Here is a 25,764-nt window from a genome sequence, read left to right on the forward strand (position 1 = left end):
AAGGAAGTGTAACCAATGTAACTCATTTATTCTTAGCACATTTTTTTTTTTTATCCAAGCAGGCTCTTTATTGCCATAGCACTTAACTAGCTCTCTCTACCACCCAATGTGCATGTGCTCCAAAACTGAGAGCTAATTTTAGTTTGCCTACAGGAAAGGGGAAACTAGTCTCTCCTGAGTGCCAATACCCCATAGGGCTCTCCGGTAGGCACCTACCACTGACAACATCCAGATGTTTCCAGATGGAAACAACTCCATGCTTCTCCTATCCCAAAGGCTCCTACCGTCCGTGGTCATGGGGTTTCTCTTGGTTTGCTTGTCTTTGCTAAGTCTCATCTCCAATAAAATAGAGAATTAAAAAGTCGCTGTAGTCTTGCTCCAGATTTAATCTTTACAGAAGAAAACTGAGGTATCATTCAATGAGACTAAGCCAAAAACAGGTCTTTCGGAGGAAAATAACTTACTAGTTTTCATTTTGCGGATTGACATCACAGAGGTTTCCCAAATACTCACTTGTCTTCCCAGGTATGTAGAGATACACCACAGGCTCCATGAGGCTCCAGGGCACTTGCAGCTGCTTAAGAAATAACTCGCCATACAACATCCCTACAACAGCAGTGCTGAAACGAGTAGAGTTAAATAAAACCCTCACTCCAGATTTCTTTAATGAAAGGGGTTTATCTTTTTTTTTTTTCTTTCCCTTGGAGTAGCTTTGAAACAAGGCTCATTCTCCAGGCGAGAATGGCTATGCTTTGTTAGCTGATTGCTTGTGACATAATTAGCTGACAATCTGGCACCAGGATATTATGTGCAAATAGGACAACAATGCAGGAAAGTGTGTGGTAAGGTTAACCAATTTGGAAGACTTTCCACATTAAAAGAAACCCTGAAAAAGTGAATTATACCCCGGTGTTGATCTTTTAAGCTAAAATCAATCTGAGTCATTATGATGGCTGTAGGAAAAAAAAAAAAAAAAAGGAGCAGTGCCAATCTGTCACAGGTTTAGAAACATTTGCCTTAGGAAATGCAAAACATCCAAGGCGATAGCCCTCTTCCTTCCCTGGTAGCAGTGGAGAAGAGTCAGGACAAGTGCTAAGCTAATGATTAGGAATCAGGGGGCTGATGTTAGAATCCACCACCCCGACACCCACAGGGAGTGTGCAAGCTTAACGTTGGTTCCCTGGAAGAATTTAAGTCATTTTTCTCCCTCTGACTTTATCTTCACATGTTATTTAGGGGGCAGATGATCACAACTCTCTGATAGAGGATGCAAACATGGAAACTGGAGAGGGAGATGGAAAAACAGGGATGCAGTCTCTGAGCCATGGATCATCCCCATTAGAGAGAAACAGAAAAGTCCCTATTTTTAGGGGGAAAGAAAAAAGAACCAACTTAGCAGCCCGCCTTCAGCAAGTTTGTTTTGACATTCAAAGTGAAGTCTGAATTTCTCTTTGAAAGGCAATACACTGTTCAGTTGCTGCCATCTTATGTCCCAATCCATAGCTCGTCTTTTTCTCTCTTTTCTGTCCTTTTCCAGGGTGGAGTTTGCTTGGTGGCTGTTTTGCCACCTTTTTCTCCTTCTGGGCTGTCAGGTTTCTAGGGGGACCTGGACGGAGGATGCTTGAAGCACTTGTTAGTCGCAGCTGCTTCTCTGGAGGGTCTGATGAAGGGGGAGCGCCCCCCTGGATTTCACAGGTCACATCAATCACGCTGATCAGCCCCCGAAAGGCAACATATTGTCTGGGACCCGGCCAAGGAGGAGTATCAATTTCACAATTGCACTTATGTCTTTCAGCCAAGAACCGGTTTATTTTTGGCTCTTGAAGTCTGAGACTCACTTTGGAGCAGCATTTACACGTTCACGCTCTATGCCAGCCTCTCTGAGCGATAACTTCCTCTCGAGTCAAATAGAGGCATCTTTCCATAGCAAATAAGCTCCTGCCTCACATCCCTGCCCCCAGAGCCTTGTGTTCTATTTTGACAGAGTTTTGAGATTTTTTTTTTCCTTCTTCTTTTCCAGGATTAATTCTTCCTTCCAAGGGGGACAGATTTCCTGATGGAGGGGCCTCCTTTCAAACAAAGCTGGGAAAAGAAGCATCAGAACCTGTATTACTCTAAGAAAAGTTCAAGAGAACAGCAGTGCTTCTTCAATTTCTGCTGAGACCATTTAATAATAATAATAATAATAATAATAATAATATTAATAATCAATAACACTATGAGAAAGTTAACCCTGATGACTACATCAATTTTTGGTCAGGTACATTGTATGTCTTAAGGTATCTAAAATGATTGTTTAATACTGTACTTTGCAAACTGTGGGGAATCACATATCCTATCTTAGGAGTGTGTCGAAATTCGACGTGGTTTGTTCATGTAAAATTCTGACCTGCGATTGCTTTGTATTATCTCTTTGCTTTAAAATATATACTCCTCTTAATCCATTTATTGCGATTGCTTTTCTATTTGCCCATTTTTCATCCTGTGCTCTTCTTGTCTGGAGTCCTGGCTCATTTAAGGAATAACATGCTTACCAGGAGATGTATTACCATGAAAATGAAATTAATCATTGAAACAAATATTTGCTGAGGAAAAAATAAATACATAAAAACATAGCTCTTAGAACTTCATGAGTAAAACTGCATCTTCCAATGACTGCAAATGTCTTGCAAAACATTTCCGGTTAATAAATTAGAGCAGATGATTAAAGTGTATTATCTAGCCATTTTTGCTTTGTAAATTATATAATGAGTTACAGAATTAAATTCAATGACTTTTTAAAACAAGGTCCTATTTGGTTTTGGTATTCACGAATTTAAAAAATAACATAAAAACTCAAAGCTGAATACTGTTAAATCCTTTTGTAAGAATAGCATCCCTGTAGCTTTAATGCCTAGTGACAGGAGCTTCTGTAAAACTTCTTTAATAATCAATGATTAAATACTTACTATGGCATTATTTTTGAGTTACATTTATTCAAAGTTGACATAAACCTATTACTGTCAGATACTTTTCTTCTAGTTCTGAATATTCCGAAGCAGATTTTTAACACCAGTTTCAAACACTAAATTTAACATGTTCTTTTAATAATTAAATAAGATAGGTTTCAAGTAGAGCTATGTTTAGGAAATACTGTTTGATCATGTTATTTTCTTTTGAATCATCAGAGGTAGGTGATACTTTTTTTTTTTTTTTCAATTATTTTCTCAGATAGCAAACCATAAAAAGACATCATGATGATGTGTTCCTGAAAATTAACTCGAGAGTTCGGCTTTCGTTTTAGTGTGATTATATTACAGGCATTTGGAGCTGTAATAAGTGCTGAAACCTTATTGTGTTTAAATGAGGTAAGATATGTTAACTACCATCTGCAATAACTATCTTTGAAATGTACTGCAGGATTCTTTAAATACCTTTCAATGCTTTCCTTAAATTATTTTAAAATGCTTCCTCTGAGTTCTGGGAATAAAAATGATGCTTTTATAGCCTATGTTTACAATTTAACCTTTATATCTATAAACAATCTTGTTTAATTTTTTTTGGCATGGGGATTATTTGATCTAGCATTTCTTTTGTATTAATACAAAGTACTGCAAAATCTAATTTTAAATTCCATGCTTATTATTTCTCCAAAGGAGACTGTTGTGCAGTCAAGTTCATTTTAGAGGACACAAATGTTAATTAACACTTTCATATTAACCAGTATTTTGATAAAAATCTTTATTTTTTAACCCCATGCCTTACATCTGTTTTTAAATGTGAGTGACAGGGATGTCTTTTCCAAATTGCATATAGAAGGAAGATAAACGTTTGATGTCCATCGCATGGCATTATTTGTTATAGTGAGATGTTCCTGAGAATATGCAGTGAGTCTCATGTCTCCGAAATGTGGACTTTGATGGAGAAAACATTTTAATGTAGTTTTAATTAATTATACTCATGACATTCTCATTGATAAGTTAAAGCATTTGTTTCTCTTTAAATCATATATTAAATTGCATAACGTAACATTGAAAGTAGAGAAACGCTATTATTTGCCTAAGTGAATTTCACAACCTGTGATAATTTATCATTAATTTAACGGAGTTCCTTGACTTTCTTCATCTTGATTTTCCTGTTAGATATCTACTACTTCAATGCATAGCCAATATTATCATGCACTGAACTAAGTCAGCAGTTTTGACATCTTCATTTCAATGTCCTTTTCTGTACCTTCAGCAATGTTAATGTTACAAATTATAGGAGGGCATATTAATAGCCATACCCAAGAAGCAGAAAGAAAAGTGCATTTTTTTAAACTAAGTACTAACTTGGGATTTCCCGGGCCCATTGTCAAGTCAGCCGAACCCACAGCTCCTCCATTGTGATGATAATGGATTCCGTGTTGTTGGCGCAAAGGTCGTGAGGTCACCGTAAGCTCCTTAATGGACTGTGAAATAACTTTAACTGCATTAACCTCTCTGGATCACATGGGTGGCACCAACAGCCACTCCTGAAATTCTCATTCGCTTATAGAGACAATACCATTAGATTATTATATTTTCCATTTCGAATAGCAATAGGCTCAAAGCAATTATGCAGCTAAGCATTTCCATTAAGTGAATAAGATCTTAAAGAAGATTAACTAGAACATCACTTGCATCCAATGTGTGGGGATAAGAGTAGAGACTTCTGAAAATTTCACTGGACTTTCAGATACCTTAAACCCACAGGGTTTCCTACCTTACGTTTTAAGCTATTAAGTCATTGGGTGAATTGAAAATATCTTACATAGTATTGCCAGGCCGGAGGGAGTCTCCGTTCCCTAAGCTGAGCAATATACTTACAAGATAAACATTTTCCCCATCTACTGATTTTCCTAAATAAGAGAAATCATCAACTGTGAAACCACGGAACTGAGAACCAAGAACTCTAGCCAGGAAAAAAACCACATTGAAGCCATATGCTATTTTTTTCCTGAGACTTTCCCCCAGGAATGTCAATGCTGTTGTTCTAATTTCTGTCTGCTGGTTGTTGTGTTTAAAAGACCAAAGGCTTTCCTTTGAAACCACCCAAAGCTGAGAAGCTCTTATTATCTGAGGGACAAGAATAAATGGTCTGAGTTTGCATAGATATAATCAGACATCTATTTACCCACAAGTTAAGTCCTGTTGGGCAAGTATCCAAGTGAGATTTAAAGAGTACTATGGTCATCAGTATTATCATTAAAGTACCTCATTGTCTTCTGATATGACATAGCGAAAAATATATATTAAACACATTTTAATTGCTTTGATTTTCTAATGGGATGCCATGAACTGAAAAGTGAAAACAGACTATATTTCTTGGTTTTTAAGATGCATATTTTAAAGTTCTCAAAATTAGGATCCAATGTGCAATCAATTTTTATATTTACCTAGATTTTTTTTTAATTCTGGGAAATCTGCTATAATTGAAGTTGTCTCAGAATTAGGAAAATCTAGTTAACTAATTGAAGGTATTAACATCCTTTCTTTAACCTTGATCTGCATGTATATGTTTTAATCTTGGAAAAACTGCTTTTTGAGGGGGAGATGGGAGTTCATTAATGTTTTTTTTTTTTTTTTTTTTTTTTTTCTAGAAATGAAAGGGGGAAAGCAGGTGAGCATAGCACTTTGGACTTTGGCATTGTTTGTTTGTGCTATGAAATCTGACAGAGGGGGTAAGTCACACTCTGCTAAAGCCAAACACGTCAAAAAAAAAAAAAAAAAAAAAAAGCCAAACACGTCAAAATCTATTATTTGATCACAGGAGCTACTATCAGAAAAAATATATTTTGTGAAAATCTTTGCCTCTTTCTCTGAGAGCTGCTTTGCTTTATTTGGTCAGAGCTATGCTGCCTCTAACTTTTGCCCACCAAATGGATTAGCCAACTTATTATTCATTTGTTCAACAAGCAATTATTGCACCCTTTCTGTATGCCAAGCATTTTTGATAATCAGACATCCTGATGATAGAGACTGGCAAGTAAATTAGCAGTGAGGTATGATGAGTGTTATGCCTAAGGCCTGTAGAGAAAACACGGGAACTCGGGGAAGGGCATCTATCGTCTACTTCCTTAACATTTGTTTTATATTTCTGTCTCCCTTTCAATCCAATTCACATTAAATGGGCTGTGTTTTCTGAACATGACAAAGGGGTTTAGAATAAGTTTTCTCAAAATGTGCCACTTTGGCTTGTGGACTGTTTTGAGCTAGAAGCAATCAAGACCCAGCAGACTCAAGACAAACTTCTAATTCTCTCTTAAACTACTTAAAAGAATCTAGATAGGGGGCCTGGCCCAGAAAGAGAGCTATTACCAAGAGATGACTTTTTTTTTTTTTTTTTTTTAATCTAAATGACCTATCTGTATGTCAGGACAAACATCTAATTACCAAACATCTGCTCTTCATATGGTCCTGTGAATCACCCTCCTCCCCTTTGAAGTCCCAGGCCCCTATCCCATTTCTTAGCTCAAGATAGTATATAAGCCTCAATTGTCTGGCTTATCCTTGGATCTTATATTCTTCTTATGGGATGCCTGTATTAACATAATTAAATTTGTCTTTCTACTGTTATCTGTTTATGTTAATTTGGTAATCAACATAAGAGCTAATCAAAGAACCTAGAAGGGTAGAAGGAAAATTTTCTCTCCAATAATGGCAATGCGTACTTTGCTCCCCTTCTAACTTTCTGAGTTGGCTTTTCCAGCCTACTGGAGTCTGATGTTATCTATATGGAATTCTAATGAATGTGTTCAAGATATCAGACATGACACTTGAGTTACTTGCTTGACTCAAGACCCAATTACAAAACACAGAGCAATCAATTAGTTTGGCTACAAATATGTATAAAGAATCTATCCTTTGATACAGCAAATGGCCAAATGGACTTTTTTACTCACTTGGTGGATAAAACCAATTTAAAAGTATATAGTGTATCCAGCAATGTATCAAAAGAATTATACATCATAACCAAGTGAGATTTATTCCAGGGATAAAAGGTCAGTTTAACACCTGAAAATAAATTAATGTAGAACATCCTATCAATAGAATAAAAATCAAAACCTCATAGTCATCTCAATAGATGGAGAAAAGCATTTAGCACAATCCTACACTTTTCCATGTTAAAAACATTCAACAATCTAGAGACATCAACAACAACAAAAAAAACCCATAGCTAACATTATACTTTAGCTAGGGTAATTAGGCAAGAGAAAGAACAAAAGAAATACAGATTAGAAAAGAAGAAGTAAAGCTATTTCTATCACAGGTAATGTACACTTAAGTATAGGAAATCCTAAGTAAACTACACACACAAACAAAACTATTAAAACTAATAAATGAGTTCAGGATACAAAGGTTTCAGGATACAATACAATGAAATACACAAAAGTCAATTCTATTTTAGTTCACTTGCAATGAACAATTTGAAAATACAATTAAGAAAATAATTTAATTCACAATAACTTTAAAAAGAATTTAATAAAATTTATGAATAAAAATACATGAAAAAATATTAAAATTTTTTGAATAAATTTAATAAAAGAAATGCAAAACTTAACTTGTACTCTGAGAACTATGAAACATTGTTAAAAATAAACAAAGGGTATCAAGTAAATGGAAAAACATTCCGTGTCATGGGTTAGAAGTCTTAACATTGTTAAGACGGCCATATTACACAAACTGATCTATGGGATTCAACACAATCCCTATTCAAATCTTAGCTGACTTCTTTGAAGAAATTAACAACTTGATTCTAAAATTCATATGAAAGTTTAAGGACCTCAAAATAGCCCAAATTATTCTGAATAAAAAGAACGAAGTGGGAGGATTTAGAATCCTTGATTTCAAAACTTAATCCAAAGCGACAGTAATCATGACTGTGGTACTGGTACAAGAATAGATGTAGAGATTAACAAAATAAAGCCAAGAGTCGGGATCCCTGGGTGGCGCAGCGGTTTGGCGCCTGTCTTTGGCCCAGGGCGCGATCCTGGAGACCTGGGATCGAATCCCACATCAGGCTCCCGGTGCATGGAGCCTGCTTCTCCCTCTGCCTCTCTCTCTCTCTCTCTCTCTGTGACTATCATAAATAAATAAAAAAAATAAAAATAAAAAAAATAAAATAAAATAAAGCCAAGAGTCTAGAAATAAACCCATACATCTGCGATTAGCTGATTTTAAATAAGGGTACCAAGACCATTCAGTGGCAGGGGGGAAAATAGTTTTTTCAACAAATAGTGATGAGGAATTCCCCTCTACTTGCTAAATGGGAGGCTTCCTGATTCATGAATCTCTTAACAAAGTCAATGAGATCTTCAAATTTAAAAAAACAAATAGTGCTAAGAACAGGATAGCCATATGCAAAAGAATGAAATTGGACCCTTACCTTATGTTATATAATAAACTAACTCAAAATGGATCAAAGACCTAAATATAAGAACAAAACTTATAAAACTCTTAGAAGAAAACATAGGGGTAAATCTTAATTATTTTAGATTTGTCAAAAGATTCTGAGAAATGACCCCAAAACTATGGGCAAAAAAGAAAAATAAAGGAAAAAATGGGTATATTGGATTTCATCAAAGTTAAAAGCTTTGATCTTCAAAGGGCACCATCAAGAAACTGAAAAGACTGAATAGGAGAAAATATTTTCTTTTTTTAAAAAAAATATTTTATTTATTGGACACAGAGAGAGCACAAGCAAGGGGAGTGGCAGGTAGAAGGAGAGGGAGAGGCAGGCTCCCCAGTGAGCAAGGAGCCCAATGTGGGATTCGATTCCAAGACCCTGGGATCATGGCCTAAGCCAAAAGCAGATGCTTAACCAACTGAGCCCCCCAGGTGCCCTAAGGAGAAAATGTTTTCAAATCATAAATGCATTAATGGACTGATAAATAGAATATAGAAGGGCAGTTGTAACTAATAATAAATAGAACCCAATTTAAAAATGGGCAAAGGATCTGAATGGACATTTCTCCAAGGAATATATACCAACAGACAATAAGCACATGAAAAGATGCTCAACATCAGAGATATTGTGATATAATAAAATATATATTTTTGGTCTTAGTCCCCCATTCCCAGCACAAGAACTTCTGAAATCTTTGGAATTTTGGAGTGTCTAATGTTTTACATCTTACTGGGTTTTTAGGAAGCTTTAGGATGAAGGCTGGTCATCAAAAAGACCAGACCTTGACTAGAAGCTTAGAACTTTCAGCCTCATCCCTAATCTCTAGGGAGGGGTGAGAATCTGGAGACAGAGTTAATAATTATTCATACCAACTGATGAAATCTCTAAAAAGCCTAAACAACAGGTATCAAGGAGCTTTATAGTTGATAAACACATCCATCCTATCCCCAATCCACAGGATAGAAGCTCTTGTGATTGGGACCATTCTAGACCTCATCCTGTGCACCTCCTCATCTGGCTGTATCCTTTATGACATCCTTTATAATAAACTGGTAATAGTAGGTAGAGTGCTTTCTCGAAAATTATTGAAATGGAAGAGGAAGTTTTAGAAATCCCTGATTTATAGCCAGTATACCAGAGGTACGGGTGACAATCTGAGACTTGCAACTGGGTGTCTGAAGTGGGAGCAGTCTCATGGGACTGAGACTTTAATCATGTGGGGTCTGTGATAACTCTAGGTAGATAGTGTCAGAGCTGAATTGACTTGTAGTCAATGCAGTTGGTGTCTGGAGAGTTGGAAAATTGGTTGGTATAGGAAAAAACCCTCACATGTTTGGTTTCACAAGTGTTATGAATAAAAACAGTTCAACATCATTATGCATCAGAAAACTACAAAACAAAATCACAATGAAATATCACTTCACACCCACTGAGATGGCTAGAATAAAAAAAGTCAATGAAAAGTGTTGGTAAGAATGAGCAGGGGCACCTGAGTTGGTTGGGCATCTGCCTTCAGCTCAGGTCATGATCCCAGGGCCCCCCCGCTCGGAGAGCCTCCTTCCTTCTCTGCCTCTACCTCTGTATCTCATGAATAAATAAATAAAATCTTAAAAAGAAAAGAAAGAATGATCAGAAACCATAACCCTCACACATCACTGAGCAAATGTAAAATGGTGCAGCTGCTTTGGAAAACAGTCTGGTAATTCCTCAAATGATTAAACACAGGGTCACCAGATGAGCTGATAATTCTACCCCGGGTATATACTCAAGAGAAAGGAAAACAGCCACACGAAAACTTGTACATGACTGTTTAGGTGGATACTATTCATAATAGCCAAAAGGTGGAAATAATCCAAATGTCCATTCACACAAATCAATAATCTATTCCATTCATACAACTGAATATTATTAAGCCACAGAAAGGAGTGAATGTACTGACACATGCTACAACATGGAGGAACCTTGAAAACACTGTGCTAAATGAAACAAGCTAGTCACAAAAGATCATATTTACTATGATTTCATTCATATAAAAGTCCAGAATCGGTAAATTTATAGAGACAGACAGTAAATCAGTGGTTGCTTAGGGCGGTGGAAGACATAAGAGAAGTGAGTGGAGGAATGATGGCCAAAGGGTGTAGGATTCTATTTGAAGTGATGAAAATACTTTACAATAGACTGTGGTGATGGTTGCGTATATCCATGAATACACTAAAATGTATTATATTGCACCCTTTAATTGAATGAATCATATCACAAACTGTTAAAAAAAAGAGAAAATTCTGTAATAAACATATTTAAGTCATGTACTCTAGAACTACCAAATTGCCTTACATATATGGGAAATCATTTTCTATCAATAAACATGCAAGATAAAGAATTTACTATTATCAGTGTTATACCTCAGGAATCAGGTTGGGGTAGGAGTTAAAACAGTTAGCAAGAAGTCTTGGAGGTGATAGCCAACTTGAAGTTTCATGTGCAAAAGTTTAGGTTGGTATGTCCTATGCCCTCATATCTAGATTTATACAAGCAAGACTAGGAACTTGAAAATTCAATCCTAAGCACTCAAAATATTTCAAGTCCAATTATTTGAACATATTCCATATTTTCTTAGTTGGAAGCCAACGACTGCCTTAGTCTTGCCTAAGTAATTGCTAGTTTTTCCTTAATAAATCAGATTGCAGCATAATTATTGTTTCCATGTGGTATTTTCCATTACTCAGAGTTGTATCATGTCTACCTTCTTGCTGCAGTTTTTAAATAACACCTGATCTCCTCCATAATAGGTACAAGTGTCAAAAATGATATTATTTTTAATATTCCAAAATGGAGCAATATTTAACAAGTAAATGTATGAGCACTTCAGGATAAATGAAACCACTGGACCCAAAGAGAGACCCTGAAATATTTCCTGTCCCTGTTCAGAGGAGAGATAATGGGTGAACGTCTTTCTGTAAGTGTTCTCGCTGAAGTTTATTTGCTTCAGGTCTTAAGGTGGAGTAGCATTTTGCCATGAAGGATCCTGTAGCCTTACATGGCGCTCTGTGAGGTGCTTTACCTTCACAGGTCTTGCTCCCATTAGTCCCTATTGAATGATGGATTTTTAATTCACATGGGCATTTTTCATATATCAGAAGACAATTTTAAAAACCCTGGAGATACCTATATTAATTTCACATCCTTAAAGGACATTTCAAAATTCCCTAGAGGGCTGTTTTTTTTTCTTCTCTGCAATGTACATGGTGTAGGAAAATGTTAAGCACTATTCTTGAGTACTTGGTGTTTCATCTTTAGGAGGGGATGATCAGGAAATCCAGTGGGCTGGTGCCCTGAAGTTGGCCTGGTGACTGAACCTTAAGGTAATCACAACATCGAGACCCAATTACATGGTAAGAGTCTCGGTCACTCAATGGTAGTGTACTGTGTGCCTATTGTGTGCAAAGCACTGAGCCAGCTGGTGAGAGACTCAGCCCAAAGGCAATGAGGGAGACGATGTACATACATAGCCATCCTTTCAGACTATGTGTAATGAAAGCCATTGGAAATATATAAATTTCTGCAGGAATCCAGAATGTGAGGAGCTAATATTCGCTTCATGGAGATGGCGGAGTTTGAGTTGAAACTTGAAGAATGGTATTTCAACAGATTAAAGGAGCGGTGAGCACACTAAAGATACAGGTAAAGTGGGTAAACAAAGAAATGTAGACCTTGGGATACATCTGACTTTTAAAGTGCATAGTGACATTTGGCTGGACCATAGAAAAATAATAGGAAAGAAGCATGGAAAGCTCTTTGAAGCATGCTCATGAATGAGATTAGAATATCAGTTTATGAAATTTGGATTTTATAAAAGGGGATGACAATTAGCTGATGGTGAGAAGTCCGGGCAAATGTTAATAACGGTTTTCAAGATACATGAGGTCTTTCTAGCCTATACAGCAAGTGGCATTTATCAGCTGAACCCACAGAAGTGGGAGATGGACTGGAAATAGTGTAAAGGAAAGGAGGGAGGCCCAGTTCACTCTTGGGCACCAACATTAAGATGCAGAATAGAAGTGAGAATGTGAAAAGAAAGCCCTTGATTGGGGAGGAAGTGATATTAGATCAAACATCTCAGAACATACCCGAATGTGTTCCTGGGCAGCAGGTGGAAGCATGAGATTAGTGTTTGAAGAGAAGTCAGAATTGTAGGCTATAGGTTTGGGATCCACCTACACACCAGTGATGCCAGAAAGCCTTGTGAACTGATAAATAAAGAGAATGGATTACATATAAAATAAAATAATTTAAGAGATGTTATCTGGAAATAAAAGATATCCCTGGAGGAGAAAAGATAGGTGGGAAAAAGAAACAACAAAACCCAGAGAAAAGCCAAGGACGGAATATGGAGGACACTCACATTTTCAAACCAGAAACGAGTCTAGACAAAGACGGTTATTAGAAAGGCAAGAGAGAAGGTGGAGATAATTTCAAGGAAAAGAAGTTAGGAGACAAAGGAGGAATAATGACCACAGACTCAAAGGTAGGGGCTTCACAGTGAGGAAGCTGTTTGGAGAGAAATCATCAAACAACAGAACTGAATATATAATAATACTGTTATTAACTTATAGTTATATAAAACATTTGCATAACTCATCAAGCACTTTCAAAACTCCTGAGCAAGGTAAGGAATTGTACTAATACAGTTAGTTTTTAAAGCAAGGTTTCAAGCTTCAATTTCCATTTACAGAAAGTGTGAAACCAATGAGAAAACCAGCAATAGATCAGAGAAAAGGCTAATTATCATTTAGAGTGTAATTAATGCACCTTATAACTAATTAATAGAGACTAACCTCCATGAGACTCTCGAATTCCTACATCATTTGTAAGTGGATCAATTTTATATACCCGTCTCATATTAAAAAGGAAAAGTGACCACAGTTTTGAATTTAAAAAAGGGAAATGTAAAGGTCAGCTTTAATCTTTATAACTGTAATAAAAATGAGACAACTTTTTACTAAATTCAAAGGTTAAATAAAGGAATCAAGAGAGAGAAAAGGTGTGTCCAGGACAATCATTTTTAAACTCCAGAAGATTAAGCAGACCCCAGAGATAGACCAGAAGCTATACAAATCTCCCCTCACCAATAAAACATTTATCTTTTATTTTTTAAAGATGTTTTTCTTTACCTAAATATGTATCATGAAAAAGATCTTTCCCTGCAAGCAATTTAAACTCCAAGTTCTACGAAGGAAAAACTGCAAATTTAGCAAATTGCTTCCTTTATTATTTTCTAAGTGACTACCTCAAATATAAAGGCCATTTCATTTGGCTCATCGGGAAGTCCTTTTGTTTGTTAAGGTTAACTATATTTAGTTAGGAGAAGATAATTCTATAACTGCTTTGAAGGGTAACCTTGACTGCTTCGATAAAACATTCCGTTATACAATCTTTCGTGCCATTACGAAATATTAGCACATCCTGGGGGGCTGGGTGGAAATCACTCTTCCCAGTCAGTGGAGTTAGATTTGTTGAAACATTACGTTTGAACACATGCAGACCTTATTTTGACCTGAAATTTGTAATATATCTTACAACTTTAGGATTTTCACAAAATCCCTCTCACTGGACTATTTATTTATTTATTTATTTATTTATTTATTTATTTATTTTTAATTTCAATTTTTAAAAAAGATTTTATTTAATCATGAGAGACAGAGAGAGAGGCAGAGACATAGGCAGGGGGAGAAGTAGGCTCCCTGTGGCGAGCCCGATATGGGACTCAATCCCGGGATCCAGGGACTATGCCCCCAGCTGAAGGCAGATGCCCAACCGCTGAGCCACCCAGGCATCCCCTCTCACTGGACTCTAACAAAAACTCTATGTGGTAAGCAAATCAGAGATTACAACTCCCATTTCACAGATAAAGAAAATGAGCCAGAAAGGGGATGGGAACATTCAGAGGACGTATTGCAAGGTCGTAGCAGAACCCTGTCTTTCAAGATAAGCAGGGACACGGTGTCTGCTCACTTGGGACCTGTTTTCCATGCTGGAATATAAGCTCCCTAAAGAGTATGGTTCATTGGTGCAACCCCCGTATCCAGCTCACCATGGCCTAGTAGATAGATATTAGATGCTCACTAGTTATTTCTGAAACAAATGGGTAGACAGAAATTCAAATCATGATGGATAAGCATCAACAACAATAGTGGCTGCATTAATGGAATGAGGACAGAATCTGAATTACAGAGAATGTGTGAAACTTGAGTGAGCATTATGAAGATAGTCTCTTACTTGTTTGAATAGGTTTATTAAATATAAATTACCCATCTCAATGGACAATTAAATGATTTTTAGTAAGTTTACAGAATTGTGCAGCCGTCTTCACAGTACAATTTAGAACATGTCTATCATTTCCAAGAGACTGTCTATGTCCATTTTCATCCATTCTCCATTCCTACCCTGAGTCCCAAGCAACCGCTAATTTACTTTCTGCTAGAGTTGCCTTTTGGAGGGGACATTTCATATAGATGGAATCATACATTTAGTGGTCTTTGTCTTGGGCTTTTTTTGCTTAGCATGTTTTTTGGGTTCATCCATGTTGTAACATGTATCAGTAGTTCATTCCTTTTCATCGCTAAATAATATTCCATTGCCTGGAGAGACCACATTTTGTTTATCCAGTCACCAGTTGATGGCTATCGGGTTGTTTTTACTTTGTTGAAAATCAACTGACCATAAATTTAAGAGTTTATTTGTGTATTCTCAGTTCCATTCCGCAGATCTATATGAAAGATTGTGTTCTTGGTTGTTCCACACTTCAATATTTGCATATTAATTCATTCAAATATTTTTGAGCCTCAAAATACAGCAGGCATTGTGCTGTGCAGTGAGATTGAAAATAAGTGATGAAAAAATAAGAAAATAAGCAATGAATCTTCATCATTAGGTAGGGTCAAAAGTTTGGTAAAGGATTGGTGCAATCTACTTTAGATAATCAAAGAAAAGTACAATTTTTTATTGGGTTTCTGGTTGCTCTATCAGAAAAGACTTTGAATAGTTATATTTCCTTATGTTTATTTTTATGATCCCATGTCACAATTTGGGATTATGTGATTATGTGCTTGTTTCTAGTACATGGAAGGAAAATGCTAGAGAGGTTGTTTTTATTTATTTATTTATTTATTTATTTATTTATTTATTTACTTACTTACTTACTTACTTAAGAGAGATAGTATGTGTACCAGTGGAGGAGGGGCAGAGGGAGAGGGAGAGAGAATATTAAGCAGGCTCCCCACCCAGAGGGACAGGTGAGTCATGGGGCTCAATCTCACAACCCTGAGATGATGACCTGGGCTGAAATCAAGAATCGAATGCTTAACTGACTGAGCCACCCAGGCGCCCCTGAAGAGATTATTTTTAAAGCAATTAGAACAATGTAAGTGCCCAGAACACAGAACACAGTAAGTGATACATATGTATTTGTTAATAATAACCTGGTTAATAATCTGATAATAATAATATCTGGTAAGTAAATACTGCTGTCATTTCCAAAAGATGAATCCTCCCTTTAAGAAGGCAAATATTCCTATCTTCTGAGAACTATAATACCAAGTGCTAAAACGTGATTAAAGAAACAACCTAGGTGATCCAAACATACTATTTAACATTTCATGAGGCAGGCAGTCTCCATTCTCCCAGGTCCAGAAAACTGAAAAATGAGTCAGAAGCTAGGAAGTTTTTGTAGGATAAAGAATTAAAGAAAAAGGGAGAGAAAAACAGAACATATCTGGCGAGGCCTGCAGACAACCTTGTTTGGGATGAAAAGGAACAAGTATGGAGCGGAGAGTTGACTTGGTCTTTGGGGATTGGCTGATGGGATATACTGCCTTTCTGATCAAAGGGAGCATTTACAGGAACATGAAAGTTATTTAAGTCTTTGGTTTGCTGACATGGGATCCTGGGCAGAAGCAAGCTCCATCTTGGGCTTAAGAATTTCTTTCAACACAAAATATGCTCTCTATCAAAAATTTTACTAGAAGATACTCTGATCAGCAAGATCAAATAATATTCAATAATTTGTACAGTTACATCAACTAGAAGGGGTTGTAACTAGATAACTAGAAGGGATCAACTAGAAGAATGAAAAATTACTGAAGTGGTCTTCTGACAATGAAAACAAATGAGAATAATTTCAAAAGGCTAAGAACCATCTTGCATAATTTTGATAATTTAAACCATAAAAATATTTTTAAAAAGTTTTAATACTGAGAAAGTTCATTCTTGACCCTTGTCTAGTGGAATGTAATGATATCATTAGAAAAAAAGCTATTAAAGTTGAAGTGAGTTAAACATGCCTACCTGCCTTCTGGAGAGTTTTTTCAGATTGTACGAAAAAGCTCCAGTGCCCAGAAGGCAGTGTTGGGCCACCATCAACACTCATTCTGCTTATCATTGATGGCAGTACTTAAAAGTCAATCCAAGAAATGTCAAATTATGAAGTGGAAACAAGTGATTAAGCAGAATGGGATAGAAATTCTTCAAGGTTTTGAAAATCATTTTGATCCTCAGAAAACACTATTTATTTTAATTTCAAAGGATTTTTGGCTGTATCTCATAAAACTGGCCAGAGGGAATATTGCTTTTCTGAATGACCTTATGTATATCATTGGACCAACAAAGAACTATAACTTTCCCTTTTTCATCTTGGCTTCCAGAAAGCTTAAAACTGAATTTAGTGTCAGGTTGCTGCATCGATCTCCAAGTTGGTTTTATTATTATTATTATTATTAATTATTATTATTATTATTTTCGTACTTTAAAATGTCCAATCTAAATGATTATTTTATCTCTTTTTCTTTTACTATAAGATACCTCATTTTTTAAAAAATCAGACCAGAGTACAATTTTTTTTAAAGAAAGAATTCTGAGATACCACATTCCAAATCTCTCACTAGCCGATTACTTCTCTACTTTTCCACACTCAGAAATGTATTATCACCCCAACCTAAGTCCAAATAATCTAATGGATTATCTTTTTCACCAATTAGAGGGAATCTTCTTTAGAAATAGGATTTTGTTTTTTTTTAACATCCTGTGTATTAGTAAGATTGATGTTTTTATTTTTAACACATCTTAGTGTTAATGAACAGTCTATAGAAATAGTTGAAAGACAGCACCAGTATATAAAAATTCATAATATAGATTCTGAAATCAATATTGCAATATAACCTGAGAAAATTCTTTTTAGGGAAGTTTAGGAACTATTGTGATAAACATGGGCTTTTATTTTCTGTTTTATCTTTTTACTTGCAAGGTGTATGTTATTCTTCTGGTAGCATTTGATTTAAAATGTGAATTCTAGCAGAATAAGAACCATACCAATGGGAACCATTCCAACAGGACAGCTGTTCAACCATGGTTTTATTATAGTACAATAAAATTAAAAACTAGAGGCATTTGAGATTATACATATAATAAGTATTATATGTAATATAAAACATAAATATAGTTGGTATGCAATTAAAAACAAATTGAAGTGACATTGCATGATCATGATAAGATATTATTCTCGACTTCAGCCAACATTCAGAAATATACATACCTGGAAACTATTCTGGACATGCTGATTCAATAAGTCTGGAATGGAGGGCTTCTGGTGTGTGGTTAGGCTGAGAACCTGAAATCAGACCACAGTAAATCTCAACATCCTACCTAAGGAAATAATCAGAAATGAAAAAAAGAAAAATGCATAAAGATGTTCATCACTGAATTATTTATCATAGTAAATTAGTGATTTGCTACTAAGTAAATTGAGTAAACTATGCTGTATAAATGGACCAGCAGGGGCTATTTATAATTATGAATATGGAGAATTTAAAGACACAATATATTTTTCTAATATGAAGAGTCCACTAGAAATGGAGGCTCCACAGGTCTTGTTTCCCTGTGGTTCACTGTCTTATCCCTGAGTGCTTAAATAGTGTCTGACACATTGTATGTGCTCATTAAATACTCGTTGAATGAAAGAATGAATAAACAACCTGAAAAATAGAATATTTTTCTATTCTGAAAAATAGAATACAAAATTGCATATATATATATAAAATTCTTTATATATATACATATATGTATTAATGATTTCTTTAGGTAATTCTTTATATATATATAAAGATATATATATTTATATATATGTATATGTATGTATATATATATAAAGAATTACCTAAAGAAATCATTAAAAATTTAAAGGGAATGTGCTATTTGGTTTTCATGGAAAAAAAAAACAAAACTAAAAGCCAAATAAAAATTTTAAGTGAGAATCTGTATCCACGGCATCTGTTAAACTATTACATGGCAAGGTAATTCAAATCTTGACTGTGGAAATTCATGAAAATATTTACTCACAGATTCTCCTAGATCAAAAACCTTAGAATTATAATCAGTCAGGCAAGGGTGGGAAGATTGATCTTGGCAGGAAAATGCCAGAGATGGAATCCAAAAGAATGCACAGATAGACCCCACGTGTCTCTGAAAAAACTGCAATTACAACCTCTCCCCCTACCCCCTATCAAATGGTTTCTATAGATTGAATCTGATTCTTGACACTTAACTGTGCTTCTCGTTGACGTGGAGGGCACTCTGGCTCTGTGTGTCTCTCTCATGGCAGAGGAGGCCTGTTGGGCACATAAGGTGCACACAAACGCTTGATGATTGACTGCTTGATTGGAAAGAGGAAGATATGAGTCTGGAGGACAGACTGTCAGTTCCAGATGGTTCCCTGAGGAAGAACAGGAGGCGATCCAGGAATCTCTGCCCCAGAAAAACCACAGGCTGTCAATTACATGCATCAAGCAATGTGGAGAAGAGGCAAAGTGGAAGCGAAAAAGAACCAAGAAGTTATTCTTCTTGAATGTACGGTTTTTGCACTATTTTCATCTCATCTTTACCAATTTGCAGGATCTTCCCGGGAGTGCTTGGGTCCAGGTACTGTCCCCCAAACGTCTATACATCGCTTCATGTTCTAGTTATGATTAAAGTAAAAACAAATAGGCTTCATGATTCTATTTCAGGTTTTTCTCCCAAGCACCATCCTTTCAATAATTTTTCCTCCTCCTCTTTTTTTTTTTTTTGAAAAAGTTTATTTGCTGCCAAAGAGAAAGTGTGGGTCTTTGTTATTAATGTTGTAGAAATACAAATATGTCCACCTCAGAAAGGAGTCTTCATTAACTCCCACAGCCCAGAAAATTAAGGCACGCCTCATCAGGATCCGAGCTTGCTGTCGACTAAATTGCAAGGGACTAGTTGAGTTGCTGGGGTTCATAATGCTGATAGAGCGGTTTCCACGTGAATGAAGGATAAACAGCGATTAATTTCAGCCAATAAATAATGGTTTGAGGCCCACATTGAAAGAGGAACAATTACTTTTCCATTTTTCCTGCCAAATGAGCTGATAAGAGAAAACAGGGGAGTTGGCCACGTAAATCAGTCTTAATTTTATCTTCCCCATTAAAAAGCAGCCATTAAGACCATCTTCGGCTCATTTCATCCTCCTCTTGTTTCACTTTTTCAATTTGCACAAAAGGGGGGAGTTTGCTCGTCATAAAATTTCACTTTGGCCAACCTATCATTTGCATCTGGGCCAATAAATAGCAATTAGCATAAACATTTAAATCAGGAACTGGAACAAATTCTTGTTCCCCCAGCAAGCTGTTAAATTACAGTATTTTACTATATATAAGAAGCACTAAACAAAAGATCTGTCGGGCGCTATTATCCTCTCTCGAATAGGACATGGTTGAAAGAGAAATAATAACTCCAAACCCACAAACTCCTCACTCGGATCCAGGGTGTCTGTCTCCTGTGGTCTTGACCTGTAGAATCAATGTTTCTTGCCGACTGTGTAAGTTCTCGACCAAACAAGGAAGTTTTAACTCGGGTTTGTAAAGGATAGTAATTTCATTAAAAATAAATACATGCTCTGCATTATTACTAAAAGTTGATCAACAAGAGTTGTTTTGAGCTCAAATCAAAGTCCACTGCACAAAATGTATAAGATGTATATAATAGGGAGATGAGAATTGGCTTCTTCAGGTATTCAGGTGCCTTCCTGAGTTCAGAGGAAAAACTGTGATCAAAATCTCAATGCAAAAGGGTTCAGGCCCAGGGCTCATCCTGTCCTTGCTCCTTTCTCACAGTGGTCCCTGGAGATGGTTTTTCAGAAGAGATCCTTTGTCTTATACAGCATGGTTCTCAAAGACAGAAAATATCCCCAGATATTTGTCTAAACCTTTGTCTAAACCTAGTTGGATTCTTGGTTCATGTTCTCTCTTGACATACCAGAGGGCTATGATGAGGCTTGATAGAAAGATATTAAGAGGAAAAATATAGAGAATGGCCCTCGGTGACTATCTCCAAACCAAGTATTAAGCCTGGCACCTTTTTCCCTTTCATTGTCAACCAAAACTTAGTTCATTATTTATCTATGGCTCATTGAAAGTCAAGGTGAGTGCTTCTCTTGATTAGGCCCTAATTAATTTTGGCTGGAAACCCAGAATGGAACAGAGTGGTTTTGATGTTTTTTATGAAAGCTTTCACTGGAAAGATTTGGGTTTACCAATGAAATGTTAACTGCATCCGGTTTGCGTATACGTGAAATGTTTATTTGCAATTACGTAGGTTGCCGTGAGAAGACACTGAAAATTTGAATCGGTCGTTCCCTACTGCTATTATTGATAAATTATTTTCTTATTTCTACAGGATGCTTAAAAAGGAAAAAAAAATTGTCTCACTTCTACAGAATTTGAACATAGTCAACCTGGCGTCAACTAAAAACATAAGGGCAATGTTTCCACCATCTCTGGAACTAGCCAAATGTTAGATGACGTTGCTTCGATTTCTCACAAGACATCAAAAATTGCATAAGTCCCAGTTTTGAGTTTACAGTTTATCATTTGAGTCATGTGGATGTGCATAACCTCCTTTATTCCCTACACTGTCTATCTCCCATCGAGCTATGCACTGCCTCTTATCCTGTCATACCTATTCTTGGACCCTAGGGAAAAAACAGGAGAAAAGAAGAAAGAGGTGCTTATGTTTTACCCCAATCTACAAGGGAATGAGCAAAATTAAAGGCACCAAGAACCAGAGACCCTCTCCTTCTCAATTCTCTCAACTGCTATCTTCCCAAAGTAGACGATCATCAATTTATTTAATCTACAACTGTTGGGGCCTGATGTCGGCCAAACTCTGGTGAAGCCAGTGAATGGAAGGTCTGTGGCCTTCTCATTTTGGGGGTTAGAAAATTTAACATAAGAAGTGAAGATATTCACCAGGGTATGGGTCAATAAATTTGTTTTTTTCAAAAGATATATTTTTTTTAATTTTTACTTTTAAGTAATCTCTGCACCCAACTTGGGACTTGAACTCACAACACAGAGATCAAGAGTAGCATGCTCCACCACCAACCCGGTGCCCCTGGATCAATAAATTTCAAAGCACTAATAATTATATTGGTTTGCAAAAGCACAGAAACTGCTCTCGGTCTCCCTACTGTCCATCGTATTGGAGTCTAAAAATCCAGATACTGTTTGCAACCACAGCACACATTTCAGCACACTCCGGTTGGTCTGTAACACTGATGATGGAGAACATTTGACACATGTTCAATATTTTGTTAAACTGAAAGGAAAACCGTGTTGAGACAGTTTCTCAAGAAACCCGGGCCTGGTGAAGAGACACTCTGTATGCATCTCAGAGAATGTGGCCAAAACAATACCACGTGTTGCCACATCAGCTTCCAGTTTCCTGTGCAATGAGACTGTGGCTGGCTAAATTCTGGTGAATGAAATATGGACAGAAACGATGAAAATCACTTCCAGGCCTCGCCCTAAAATATATCCCTTCTTTCTTTCCTTTCCTCAGTAAACCTGGGCCTAGCGGTTTCAAGTGCAGTAACTCAGAGATGAAGAAGAGCAGTCTTAGACCATAAGAGGAATGGAAAATCCACTTTGAGTACATGCGACCACCAAGACTTCAGGGCTTGCCTGTAATGGCAGCTGTTTGCTTACCCCAAGTACTGAAGAATGGGTAGGAAACAAGTAGGATGATTAAAAAAAAAAAAAAAAAAAAAAAAAAAGCTTTGATTAGGACAGCCAGAGATTCAATTTATAAATGGCTCAGAGCTACAGAAATGCTTTTTCTCATTAGCTTAGAGAATAATGCAAATCAATGTTGAGCAAAGTAAATAGTAAATTAGGGCAGAACGGGGCAGAGGTACGTGCACTGGGATCAATAGGAAACAGACAATGCCTCTTCTAAGGTAAAGAATTAAATGAGCAGCTAAGGAGTTAACATTAAATTGTCTAGTCCCAGGGCAAATTGCACAGGAAGTAGGGGAAATGGGCAATGGAGAACTTTCAGATGGAATTAAGAAAAATGAATGGCAAAAATTATTGAGGGGCACCTGGGTGGCTTAGTTAGTTAAGCACCTGCCTTCAGCTCAGGTCATGATCTCAGGGTCCTGGGATCTAGCCCTACATCAGGCTCTCTGCTCAGCGGGGAGTCTGCTTCTCCCTCTCTCTCTGTGCACTCTCTCTCTTTCCTATCTCTCTCTTAAATAAATAAATAAAATCTAAATAATAATTATTGATATGCTTAAAGTAAAAATAAGTTATCTTTAGAAATTTTATGAGTAGCAATATTTTGAATAAAGTACCATTATACCATCCCTCGGTAAATAAATGGATACACTACAGAGCAAATCAGGTTCACCAACATAGTTACATATTTAAATTCTGTTTTTTAATTTACATATATAATGAATATATAAACAAAAATAATTTATTATATATAATATGCATATTATATACATGCATAGCTTATGTATGTATATATGAATCTGAGGCAGAACTACTTTGTTTCATTAATCTGCTGATTCCTACACTAAGAGAAAACATTTTATTTTATTTTAAAGATTTTATTTATTTATTAATGAGAGACACACACAGAGAGAGGCAGAGACGCAGGCAGAGGGAGAAGCAGGCTCCATGCAGGGAGCCTGACGTGGGACTTGATCCTGGGTCTCCAGGATCAGGCTCTGGGCTGAAGGCAGCACTAAACCACTGAGCCACCCGGGCTGCCCGAGAACACATTTAAAAAAAAAAAAAAAACTCATTGGGGTTTTTATACTATCTTTAGATTTTGGAGATTATGAAAAACAAACTATATTGTAGAATATTTGGAAAGTAAGAAAAAGTAGAAAGGAAAAAATCAAACTCCCCTACTAGTATCTCTCAGATAATATAGTAATATTTGTGTGAATGAATTATATACCAATTTTGCAAACTATATTTTATCCCAATTGAAATTATAGTTTACACTGAGATTTGTTTTGTTTTGTTTTGTTTTTTTTCTTACCATTTACTTCTTATTAAGATCTCCCATTGGTTTTCCATCTCAAAAATAGCAAAATCTAAGTCTAGGTACAATGGGGCACACTAGGTGTGCCCAGATATTGGCTCCCTCTGCTAACAGGGCTATCCGGTGGAACATAAGTTGCCAGTAACCTCAGCCCCTTATGCCAGTGTCTTGTAAAAATATCCTAAATTTCTACATCACCCGTGACATGAAAAGGATTCAGAAATACTGTAGACTCTTATCTTCTTTTCCAATAACTATTTGTGGAGAATTAATTGTATTAAACTTATTAAATGGACTTATACTTATCATTTATTGTAATAATCCATTAGTTTTAAAACTTATTTCCATGTTTATTACCATCCCTTTATACGATTCCTATGTTTTAATTCATTTTTCATTTTACCAGAGTTTATCTTTATGGTATTTCTTTCCAGGCAGGGTACAAAAGTGATATATTTTTGAGGCTTTTTTACCTGAAAGCCTCCTTATTCTGACTTAGCACATGAGTGATAACTTGCATTGGTATTTAATTCCTAGGTCACAATCTGTTTCCCTTAAAAGTCTGCAAACATTTTTCCATCATCTTTGGCATCTAGCGTAGTGAAAGAGAAGTCTGAATGCTGTAAATAACTGTAAAATCATTGTCATTATTTTTATTTATTTTTAAAACACAACTCTTTCTGATTTTAGGGTCTCTTTTAATCAAATTGGTCTAGATTTTAGAAATCTCTTCAAATTCTAGATTGGTATTTATTGAGCTTGGAATTGTTTTCGGTTAAAACCATGATTGATGCTGTCCTTTTGTTCTGGGTTGTTCCTCTGGAATATAATTAATTCATTCAGCTCATTTTACAAATACTTATTGATTACCTACTATGTGCCAGACACTGTTGGAAATCGGTAGGTAGGGTGGATATGGCAGTGAGCCAGAAAGAGTTATAACAATTAAGGAAAAGTACAGGACCCTAAGTCCTAAGAAGATGCATATTTATAGTTCTTAAGATGAGTATTCATTTTTTATTCTCTGTGATTGCTGTATTCTCATTTCTTTTCTATTGGTCATTATCCTCTGCATTTTATATTATTTTTTAAGATTTAGACCTTCACTCCTAAATTTTCTGGTTTTATTTTTGCTTTTAACTGCTCTTGAGGAAAACTTTCATTCTACCCATATTTTGTGCTTCATAGATGCTTTTATTTCCTTAATTTTTTAAAAAGTGTATTTATTTATTTGGGGGAGGAAGGGAAGAGGGAGAGAAACTTAAGCAAACTCCGTGCTGAGTGCAGAGCCCCACAGCAGGCTTGTTCCCATGACCTGAGATCAAGACCTAAGCCCAAACTAAGGGCTGGACTCTTAACAACTGAGCCACCCAGCTGCCCCATTGATGCTTTTCTTATACGTATCTCCCCTCTTATCACATCCTACCTTTCAATCTGCTTACAATAAAGCTACTTGTTCCTTGACTGAAGAGACTATGAACTCAGAAATCTTTTCCACCCCCAACTTTTTAAACAATTAGGATATAATTCATATACCATGGAAATCACTACGTTAGACAGTTTAGTGTTTCTTAGTATCTTTTTAAGGTTGTGCAACCATCACTGTCTAAATCTAATTCCAGAACATTTTCATGACCCCACAAAAACCCTGTAGTTGCTAGCAGTCACTTTCTATCTCAATCTCACCTTCTGGAAACCACTAATCTGCTTCTTATCTATATGGATTTGCCTATTTAGGACACTTCATATAAATGAAATCATACAATAAGTCACTTTTCGTGTCTAGCTTCTTCCACTTAGATAATGTTTTCAAGATCCATCCTATTGTAATATGTGTACTTTAGTCTTTTTTTTTTTTTTTTGCTGAATATTATTCCATCCTATACCAGTTGGGTTTTTCCATTCATCAGTTAAAGAACAACTGGATGGGGATCCCTGGGTGGCGCAGCGGTTTGG

At 36.2% G+C, this 25,764-nt stretch overlaps 1 long non-coding RNA gene across 1 annotated transcript in view; it reads right to left on the reverse strand.

Annotated features, from left to right (window-relative positions):
- Nucleotides 1-645: 645 nt before the first annotated feature.
- Nucleotides 646-25,764, reverse strand: part of LOC112643140 (uncharacterized) — an 83,369-nt gene continuing 58,250 nt past the window's right edge. Inside the window, exons 3-4 of the long non-coding RNA XR_003125660.3 lie at nucleotides 17,993-18,067; nucleotides 646-2,082 (exon numbers count right to left, since the gene is read on the reverse strand). This is a non-coding gene — a long non-coding RNA (uncharacterized LOC112643140). The remainder of the gene's footprint in view (nucleotides 2,083-17,992; nucleotides 18,068-25,764) is intronic.

This window comes from Canis lupus, chromosome 38 (genome assembly GCF_003254725.2).
Source record: "Canis lupus dingo isolate Sandy chromosome 38, ASM325472v2, whole genome shotgun sequence".
Taxonomy (NCBI): Eukaryota; Metazoa; Chordata; class Mammalia; order Carnivora; family Canidae; genus Canis; species Canis lupus.